The sequence below is a fragment of the Camelina sativa genome, chromosome 17, assembly GCF_000633955.1.
Source record: "Camelina sativa cultivar DH55 chromosome 17, Cs, whole genome shotgun sequence".
Classification (NCBI taxonomy): domain Eukaryota; kingdom Viridiplantae; phylum Streptophyta; class Magnoliopsida; order Brassicales; family Brassicaceae; genus Camelina; species Camelina sativa.
The window spans coordinates 24,790,249-24,801,241 of NC_025701.1; the positions used below are offsets into that span (position 1 = coordinate 24,790,249).

The 10,993-nt window shown below is 29.9% G+C and overlaps 1 pseudogene; it reads right to left on the bottom strand.

The window, feature by feature from the left end:
- On the bottom strand, positions 8,026–9,806 carry LOC104757954 (annotated as a pseudogene).

The window sequence follows — 10,993 nt, forward strand, 5'->3', positions numbered from 1 at the left end:
GTCCCACCCCTACCACTCGGATCCCAGACCAACTAACGTTTAGTGCGAATTATTGATATGATCCAATCCTCATGCTTTGTTTGGTAAAGCAATATTGTCCTGACTACAAAACCATAGTCTCCCAGCCGTTCGCTAAGAACACCTTTTCAATGTCATTAAGTCTTAGCTTGACTGTGACCAACTTGTCTACCATTGAGCTACTCATGGAAGACCTCTCAACAAACCTTGATCTCACATGTGGCAACCTACTATCTAGCTTTTGCTTCAAAGCTCTCTTGGACTCCTTGTTAATCTATTTTATCTTTCATTGTTTGGCATTGGGGAATGCCTCTGTTGTGGTATGGTTTAAACTTTGGATATTTGAATCCTCTTCCTTGTATTTTGTTTAGAAATGAATGAAATCAAGTATTTGACAAAAAAAAAAAAAAATATGTCTTTGAAAATCACACGTGAAACTTTAAAATATTTGTTTTAAAAGACTTCTTCGATCTATAAAAAAAGACTTCTTCGACACTAACAATTTTTTTTTTGCGAACTCTCTCTCTCTTTCTCTCTTTTTCTCTTTACTCTAGAAAATCCTAAAATAATTTGTTGATGTGTAATCCAATTCATCTTCTGCAGGAATCAAATCAAATTGTTGTTAATTTGATGGTATAATATCAAATTCATCAAACGTGAATCAAATCAAATTGGTGTTTAAAAAAACATGTCTTTATACGAATTCATGATAGCAAATGCTTAGGCCTCTCTCTGATCAGATTTGTACGAGAACCCATGATAGCAAATGCTTCATAGTAAACTAATCCATGAATTAAAAATAAAGGGGAATGAGTAGAGGAAAAAATTATGAGCTTTATGATCCAAAAAAACATTAGAATATCATGGGTTCGTTAAGGTGCTGCTTGAGTTTTATTGCCCTCCTTTAAATAAAGGATCATCAACTTCGTTTCTCTGAGACTTGTGCCCACAGAGTCTTCTCTTCTTCATCCGAGTTTCTTCTATTTCAGGTGAATGAAATGAGTTTTAGTTTATCCAGATGGATTTTGGATAAAAGTTTGTAATTTTCCTTGTGGGTTTTGATTGATTGACCGTGAATATATCATCACTTTACCCAGATTAATTTCGATTTGTATCTCCAAATTACTTGTTTTGATCATAATCCGTAATCCAGGTGAGAACAAAAAAAATGGCGTTTGAGACCACTGCGGAAGTTTGTGATGCGAATCAAGAGATGATTCATAGTGGCCAGCTCCGAGCTCTGCAACCCGTTTCACCTAAAAAATTCAAAAGATAATCATGTACTCCGATCATCATGTATTGCATCATGTACTCCGATCACCCAAATCTATACTCTTCTTTTCTTTCCTTTCTATATTCTAAAATCACCTAAAATTCAATAATCAAATCTCACAAAGTCCCAAAACCCAAATCTCAAAATTCTGCCAAAATATCAAGTAAAATCTCCCAAAATTACACTCAAATCTCTCAAAATTATGAAATCTTAAAATCCCATCAAATCTCCTAAAATATGAAATTCAATACACCCCCAAGAGTCTGACTGGTACAAACGCAGCATTTACGGTTACAGCTGCAGGAGATTGCAGAAGTGGACGGTTATGATTTCAAACGTTATTAAGCGTTTTGAACGATTAGTTTAACGTTCTAAAATAGATGCATTTGCGGAAGTTTTACGGTTGACTAGCCAGTGCAATAGCAATTAAAACATTAATGTCAAAAATAAACGTAATATATAATTATACAAATGTTTAAAAACACCAAAAACTTCATTAAACTTGATTAATAATTCAAATTGATTATAAACAAAGTACTAAAATAATTATTCAAAAAACAAATAAATTTCATAGTGAAATACTTATTACTGTATGCATTTGGTTCACCACCTAAAATTACAGTAAATAATGTGACAATACATATAATTAATGGAGAAGATTGATGCCATGAATTTTGTTTAAAAGAGTTACACATGGCCTATAATGAATGAATAAAGAGATATGATATTTATGTTTCCTTCTTGATTTTTCTTAATTTTCATCAATTTGGATAGAAGCCATAATTTGAAAGTTTGAGAGAATAGGATTACAAAAAGTTGATTAGAGTTTGAGAATGTGATAAAAACAATAGAATTACTTGAATATATATCTTATATAATATGATTAGGTTTTTCTCAACTTTTGCTAAAGAGATGACACTTGGCTTACTATATTTCTCTCAACTTTTGCTAAAGAGATGACACTTGGCTTACTATATTTCTGACACATGTATTTTTTTACTGGATCTAATTAACTATACTTTAAACCTAACTAACTACACATGCCCATAAAACCCAAAAAAAAAAACCATCTACATTTTCTTCCTTCCTTTCAGAAACATATGCAGCCCCCAAGAATCTAAAGCTATCTTATATTAGTCTGTGGTTGATTTTATCTCGGAACTATACCAACATTAAATTAAATTTATAGGTTTGAATTCTTGGGTTTAATTTTTGTGTTTGAATCTTATATAATTTTCACGGGCACAAACGGAATCAAATTTAAGTAAGATGGTGGGTATGTATTATTTAAGAAACTTAGTTTTTTTTTTAAAAAAAATTGTACATATAAAATTTTGAGCATACTTTCTGGAAAATTACGTAAGAATGTTAGATGGTTTTGATCTAATTCTATAATTATTATATTTGATTCACACTTATTGTTTCAAACGTCATGGTATTTTTGAATTATATAAAATTTATAAGTTTTCATATTAGGAATTTCAGAATAAATTATGAACATAATCAGTTATGTTTTGATTTGAAATAATACCGTCATTTTATGCATTACCTTATACCCACTATTCTTCTCAATTTTATTTTTCTTTATATTACTTCTTATTTTTAACTTATTATTTTGAAACACTTGCAAATTTATGATCATTAATATTTGATTTCAATCCCTTCTCCTTCTTAAAGGCTCAAACATTCTATAAAGTTTAGTTTTCTAAAAACAACCTATTACCATACAAAGTTACAAACATATCCTCTTTCAGACTATTGTGAAAACTAAAACATTTAGGGGAGTATATTCAACTTGATATTTTAAGTGATTTGTGTAAAATTTACAAATTCTATGTTATTCAATTATTGATTTTAAAAAGTCCATTAAAATCCACTGTTATTGAACTGATGATTTATAAATCTACTTTAAAATCCACTGTTATTCAAAACAGTTTATGGATTTGGATTTTAATAAGTTTTAGGAATTCTGGAGGATTGGAGGGGATTTATTTAGTTAAAAATACAGAAATCCAAATCTCATGGTTTTTGATGGGATTTGAAATAATTTCACCATAAATCATATCAACTTCCCTAAAATCTATCAGAATTCCAAATTTTCTAAATCCAATAAAATCTTCCAAAATCATGGTTTCAATACACCTCTCTTACTTTCTATTCTATCCTCGATTCAATCTCCAACGAACAACAAAACACCGGTAACAATAGTATCGTTGTTCGGATCATCCCTTTTCGGGAAGTTCCTAACTTTAGAAGAAATATTATTTTACTAAGTATTGAATATTTTTTCCAAAAATGTAAATTATTTTTACTATTGTTCATCTTTCGATGATTTATGCAATCATTTTAAAATATTTATAAAAGAAAATAAATAATTTTATGTGTATTTGATTTTAATTTAATATATAATGATGTTGGGCGTCAGATTCTTAGAGTAAGAGTTAAAAGAAACTTAACTATATTATATCATCTAATAATAAAGTAAAGTTTTCTTTTGGAAAGCTCCAAAAGATTGTCATTTAATGCTCTCTTCTTTCACAAGTGTCATTTTGTTTCTTTAAATTTTTAGTGTAACAAATTCATTTAATTGAATTTACATAATAAAATTTTTGCTTAACAAATAATTTGATGATTAAATAGTTTAAGGATATAAGATTATAATATATATATATTTGGGTTGTATAGGATAATGTCGAGTAATAACTGGCTGTTTTATTTTCACGCTTTAATATAAATAATTCACATGATCTTGATATTACATTATTTTATTTATTTTCAATCCATTTAATAAACTAAAGTATATTTTAATATATAATATCTAAATAACTAAATGAGAATTGAATATTTTTTTTTGATAAAGAGATAACTGTATATATTTCTGTTTAAAGAGAGAAGTGAATATGTATTAAAATTCATGATTTGATTAGCTAAGATGCCTGTTCATAGATCTATATTTATAACATATAACTCTTGAATATATATTTAAAACAATAGATATTTTAGTTATTAATTCATAATAATGTATATTTATAAACCTGACACATTTTTTATTAACTTCTCTATTCTGTCTCATCAATCCCATATGTTGTACTAATTAACTCTCATTTTTGTAACTTTCATAATATTTATAGTAATGCAATGAATGACTAATAATAGTATTTAGAAATATTACATATTTATATGAAAATATATTAATATGTAATGATTGCATATCTATAACTCTCACAAAGTTTATGTGACTCCTATAACAATGAAATACTCCCTCTGTTTTAATTTAGTTGTCGTTTAAGGTTTTCAATGAAAATGTTTGGTGAATATTCCAGTTTTTTTCCTGCTGTTTTAAAATTTTGACCAATGAAATATTTATAAAATATATTAATAAAAGATAAAACAGACGATTTAATAGTTTTTTTTTTAATTTGTGTGAGAAAACCTTAAATGACAGGTAAAAAACCGGAGAAAGTATAAATTACATTTACCTAATTGATATAATGATTAGTGCATTTATTATCTAAATAAATAATAAATTTTCCATATGCTCTTAACTACAATTTCTCTTATAAATAGAAAGATACACATTTTACTAACCCTCATATCTCAAATCTTACATAATATTTTTATTTAATTAATATTGTCTTAACTAACATTCTCCAAAATTACAAAAAGAACGACACAACTACATGTATTGGCTTTCTTTTGTCTGGCTTAGAGCGGCCTATCAAGGGCCTAAGAGCAATGCCCTATTTGTTATCACCATGTAGAACTAGAGGCTTTATGTTGGGGTATGGAAAGTGCTCTCTCTCTCTCTCTGGTATATGATATGGTTCATTTTGAGACAGATTGTCAAGAGATTTTAAGTGTCATAGATGAGTTAAAAGACTGCCCAGCATTTGCTTCGGAATTAGATTCTTTTCAATCTTATCAAAGGAGGTTTTCTATTGGATGTATACCTAGATTGAACAATGTCCATGTCGACCATCTTGCAAAAGCGGCTCGAATACGAGGATTTTTCTTTTCCTATATAAGTCCGTAGGTTCCGGAATGGGTAGCTCACGAGACTATCCTATTTGAACCGGCTTAATAAGATATGATGTTTTTGAAATAAAAAAAGATGTTGACGATANGATTGTCATTTAATGCTCTCTTCTTTCACAAGTGTCATTTTGTTTCTTTAAATTTTTAGTGTAACAAATTCATTTAATTGAATTTACATAATAAAATTTTTGCTTAACAAATAATTTGATGATTAAATAGTTTAAGGATATAAGATTATAATATATATATATTTGGGTTGTATAGGATAATGTCGAGTAATAACTGGCTGTTTTATTTTCACGCTTTAATATAAATAATTCACATGATCTTGATATTACATTATTTTATTTATTTTCAATCCATTTAATAAACTAAAGTATATTTTAATATATAATATCTAAATAACTAAATGAGAATTGAATATTTTTTTTTGATAAAGAGATAACTGTATATATTTCTGTTTAAAGAGAGAAGTGAATATGTATTAAAATTCATGATTTGATTAGCTAAGATGCCTGTTCATAGATCTATATTTATAACATATAACTCTTGAATATATATTTAAAACAATAGATATTTTAGTTATTAATTCATAATAATGTATATTTATAAACCTGACACATTTTTTATTAACTTCTCTATTCTGTCTCATCAATCCCATATGTTGTACTAATTAACTCTCATTTTTGTAACTTTCATAATATTTATAGTAATGCAATGAATGACTAATAATAGTATTTAGAAATATTACATATTTATATGAAAATATATTAATATGTAATGATTGCATATCTATAACTCTCACAAAGTTTATGTGACTCCTATAACAATGAAATACTCCCTCTGTTTTAATTTAGTTGTCGTTTAAGGTTTTCAATGAAAATGTTTGGTGAATATTCCAGTTTTTTTCCTGCTGTTTTAAAATTTTGACNTTGTCGTTTTAGGTTTTCAATGAAAATGTTTGGTGAATATTCCAGTTTTTATCCTGCTGTTTTAAAATTTTGATCAATGAAATATTTATAAAATATATTAATAAAAGATAAAACAGACGATTTAATAGTTTTTTTTTTAATTTGTGTGAGAAAACCTTAAATGACAGGTAAAAAACCGGAGAAAGTATAAATTACATTTACCTAATTGATATAATGATTAGTGCATTTATTATCTAAATAAATAATAAATTTTCCATATGCTCTTAACTACAATTTCTCTTATAAATAGAAAGATACACATTTTACTAACCCTCATATCTCAAATCTTACATAATATTTTTATTTAATTAATATTGTCTTAACTAACATTCTCCAAAATTACAAAAAGAACGACACAACTACATGTATTGGCTTTCTTTTGTCTGGCTTAGAGCGGCCTATCAAGGGCCTAAGAGCAATGCCCTATTTGTTATCACCATGTAGAACTAGAGGCTTTATGTTGGGGTATGGAAAGTGCTCTCTCTCTCTCTCTGGTATATGATATGGTTCATTTTGAGATAGATTGTCAAGAGATTTTAAGTGTCATAGATGAGTTAAAAGACTGCCCAGCGTTTGCTTCGGAATTAGATTCTTTTCAATCTTATCAAAGGAGGTTTTCTATTGGATGTATACCTAGATTGAACAATGTCCATGTCGACCATCTTGCAAAAGCGGCTCGAATACGAGGATTTTTCTTTTCCTATATAAGTCCGTAGGTTCCGGAATGGGTAGCTCACGAGACTATCCTATTTGAACCGGCTTAATAAGATATGATGTTTTTGAAATAAAAAAAGATGTTGACGATAAAAAAAAAAATAACAAACAAATATCCAAAAACAATGTAAACTAAATCCGTGCGTAGCACGGAATGACTACTAGTAGAAGATATAAGAAACAATATTTTCATTGTTTTTTATTATGTTTTAAAATAAAAAAAAAAATCTCAATCACAATCGACTGCAACGCAGTGTTTGAGGGTGGTAGGAGAACCAATCAACACCTTACTTCATCCAGTTTCTTTTGTTCTCGCTTCTTTAAATTTTCTTGTCTCGAGACTTTCCTGTATCAGACCAACAAAAAGTGATCAATATGGACATTACAAAAATAGCCTTCAAAGAGATTAATTCTAGTAAGAACACTGTCAAGAGTAATTAACCGTAGCTCAACAGATCTTACTATATCAGAAGGAGACGGGTGAGAGAGTCTCCGACGTAAATCTAGAGTATGCTCATTGGCGCACATATAAAACGTGAGAGTGTGAGACAATTGATGCTTTCTTGGTTTTACACGGTGTTACTTTTTGGGAGTTAAAAGAGGAATAGTTTTGGAAGCAAGAAAATGAAGAGAAATGTCTGAACAATAACGTTAGTATTTCATTAAGAAGGTTACTCTTTGTTCTCTTTTCTCATTTAGAAGGTAACGTTGAGTCAAAAATGATTATTGTATATACAATTTCGTTAGGCGTTAGTGTGTTTCTGATTAGATCTGTATTTGTGTTTGATTTTGATACTTAAAAGGAGTTGTGCTTGGATTAATAAATATTGTTAAGCTTAATCCATAGAAGAGCACCAAATAAAACAGTGGATGGTATACACGATCGACACTTCTCTCTACCAAATCCTTTGTATCAAATTAAACACGATACCAGAATCCTTAGTTTATCCCCAAATCTATGTGAATCCAATAGCAGCCAACATGAAACAAAACTCTTCTACTTCACCAACCAAATGAGGTCAATCAACAATTAAAACATTTATATTCATCTCATGTTTCTGATTTGGAAATTATCAAAACGTACCAGATGATGACTGGAGAAGATTTGACTCAATACCGATTAATATCATGGAAGAAAGAAGCCTATTGTTTATTTATTGTTTTAATTTCGTATACGCAACATCTTATAGAGAAGAATATGAACTGAATCACTTGATGAGAATGCATCTCGTTGGTGCTCCTTCCGCTCCAACCAACCTCAACGGTAAGCAATGAAGCGAGTACATGCCTACCTCAACGATTCCACAGGGATTATATCCTGAAATCATATCAAAGATGTATTTCATTCACATTCATCCCTCGTCTCACTTTATGCCTACTTAACTAACAAAAATATCCCTCACTTTCTTGCTATGTGAAATCTTGGGATCGACACATCAACAAGAGAAAACAAAAAAAAACAAAAGCTGGGGGTTTGATATATTTCCACAAATCCAAAGATGGTTTCCTTCAAAATTGGCAATGCAAAGACAATTTCAAAAAAGTAAAAGCAATGTTTACGTACTTGATATTCTAATAGTGCAAAAAAATATACCCACCCGTTGTTCAAGTATAACCTTGTGCGCCGCAGGTGCTTCATCATAAGCAGCAAATGAAAGATAGTCAAGCCCTGGATTTCACAACGAATAATAACCCTTTTCAGAAAAAATTATACAAGAAGAGATACTTAACGGCGTAAAAAGCTAACAAAACCGAAAAAAAATCCATCGCTCACCAACAAGTTTGATATCTGTATTCTCAATCAACCATTTCACCCCATCAGTCAAGAACCCAACAAAGCTTGAATCAAATTCTTTCTTAAACATAAGCCGCCTGATATAGAGTAAGCCTTTGTTCTCTTAATTATAAAAGTCTTATGCAATAAGTTCAAGATTTTGGTAACTTGTACACACTAACACTATGTTCGTATTTTGAGACTCACCTATCAGTATTCAATGTTTTGAATAGCACACGACGAACTCCCTTTGGAATATTAAGTGATTCCATTACTTCAGCTATGATGACACAAACAGAAACATAAGACAAAGATTTTATACAAATTCTCTATATATTTTTTTTAAGTAAAAAATGCCTAATCTCAACTCACCAGTAATGTTTTTATCTCTTGGAACATCAACCAACAAAGCAGGACCTATAGAATAAGTTCAAAAACAAAAATAATAAAATTATCACTACAAAAAAAAAAAAAAAAAACAATTAAGAGAAACTTTACCGTTAAGGGTTTGAAGATTAAGTGATTCAGCATCAAAACCAGAATCATAATAATGATCATGGAAATGGCCTGGAGCATCAACATGAGTTCCAGAGTGAACAGATAGCCTCATCTCCGAGATATTAGCTTCTGATCCATTCTTCATACTCACGCCAAGTCTCAGAAACTTTCCTAATCCTTTTGAAGACTCCCAAACAGGCATCTCCGGGGTGTACCGGTGGCTGATATCGAATATTTTCCTTTCTCCGCCATAAACTTCACAACGGATTGGTTTAAGATCGTCCGAGTGTTTTGTTGCGACGCCAAAGGTACTGAGAATTGAAGGGAAAGCTTCATCAACGGCGAAGCTAGTTAAAATTGAGATGGATAGTGTAGTGACGGTGATGAGGATATGGAAATTTACGGTTTCGGTCATTGTTTCGGGTCGTTGTTATTTGCTACTATTATATAGATTATATAATCTAGGTTTGATAATGTTATATAATCTATATAATAGTAGCAAATAGCAAATTGAGTTTTGAGCTTGGGGGAAAACTGTTTGTCTCATAGTGGAATTTTCTGAATTCAATGTATTATTTGGATATCTGAAATCTTGGACCAGCCTAATCACATGATTAAGTTAGTCTTGCGAGGGGATCTATACCGAACCAAAGGACGACACTAGTATGACATATACCCACTTTTTACCTAACGAAAGAACAACAACACTTTATCTACTGTTGCATTTCTTAGGCAAATCGTTTAATCTGGGCAAGAAGCTACCAACTTGTGGAAATTGGCTTTATGCTAATCTCTATTGCTGTTTCTTTTCATAGACAATTTTGTTTGTTCCCTTATTGTCGATTTCGCAGAACATGTGAAAAATCATCTGTTTGAAAAGCCTTTAAGAGACATCAAGTTATTCGGATAATTGAAGCCATGTGGTTTGTGCATTGTAGGCCTGGGCATTCGGGTACCCGTTCGGGTTCGGTTCGGGTATTTCGGGTTTTCGAGTTTTCGGGTGTAGAGGTATAGGACGCGTTGAAGCCATGTGGTTTGTGCGTTGTAGGCCTAGTGCGTTGCAGTCATCCTTAAAATTTTAATTCACTTTGTAAGGGTCACACTTAATGTAAAATTATAAAACGAATATCTTGAAAAATCTAAAACATAGTAATCAATGTTAAAAATAATAATAATGATCATATTTTTTATGATTCAATGCCAAATTCTACAAAAAGTGATATGTAAGTCGTTAAAAAAAGTGTTATATAAACCATATATATTTCATGAGAAAATCATATTCTTAAGTGGAACTATAGCTCTACACCATGATAAATAAAAAAAAGTTATATATTTAAATCAATGGAACTAAAATTCTACAACATGATAAAAAAAAAGTTTGAGATTCATTAATTAAATCAAATAATTTTAATCAAAAAAATTGGCCGCAAACAACATAGAGATGTTAGTAAAATCTATAACATTTAAATTTATTTTCAACTTTTTAATTATAAGAGTTTGAACTTGATAATTTTTATAGGATGCGTTTTCATCTTCTTATAATTATAATTAAAAGAGGAGTACGTTTTTTAAAATGTCCGAAATCCTCACTGTATTTACAGCAATTGCCACTGAATACATATAAAAGGACAATGAATCGATTAATTGAGCACGGTAAATGTGTCCAAAAATTTAAAATAAAAAAACCCCGACCCATTAAACGTAGGATCC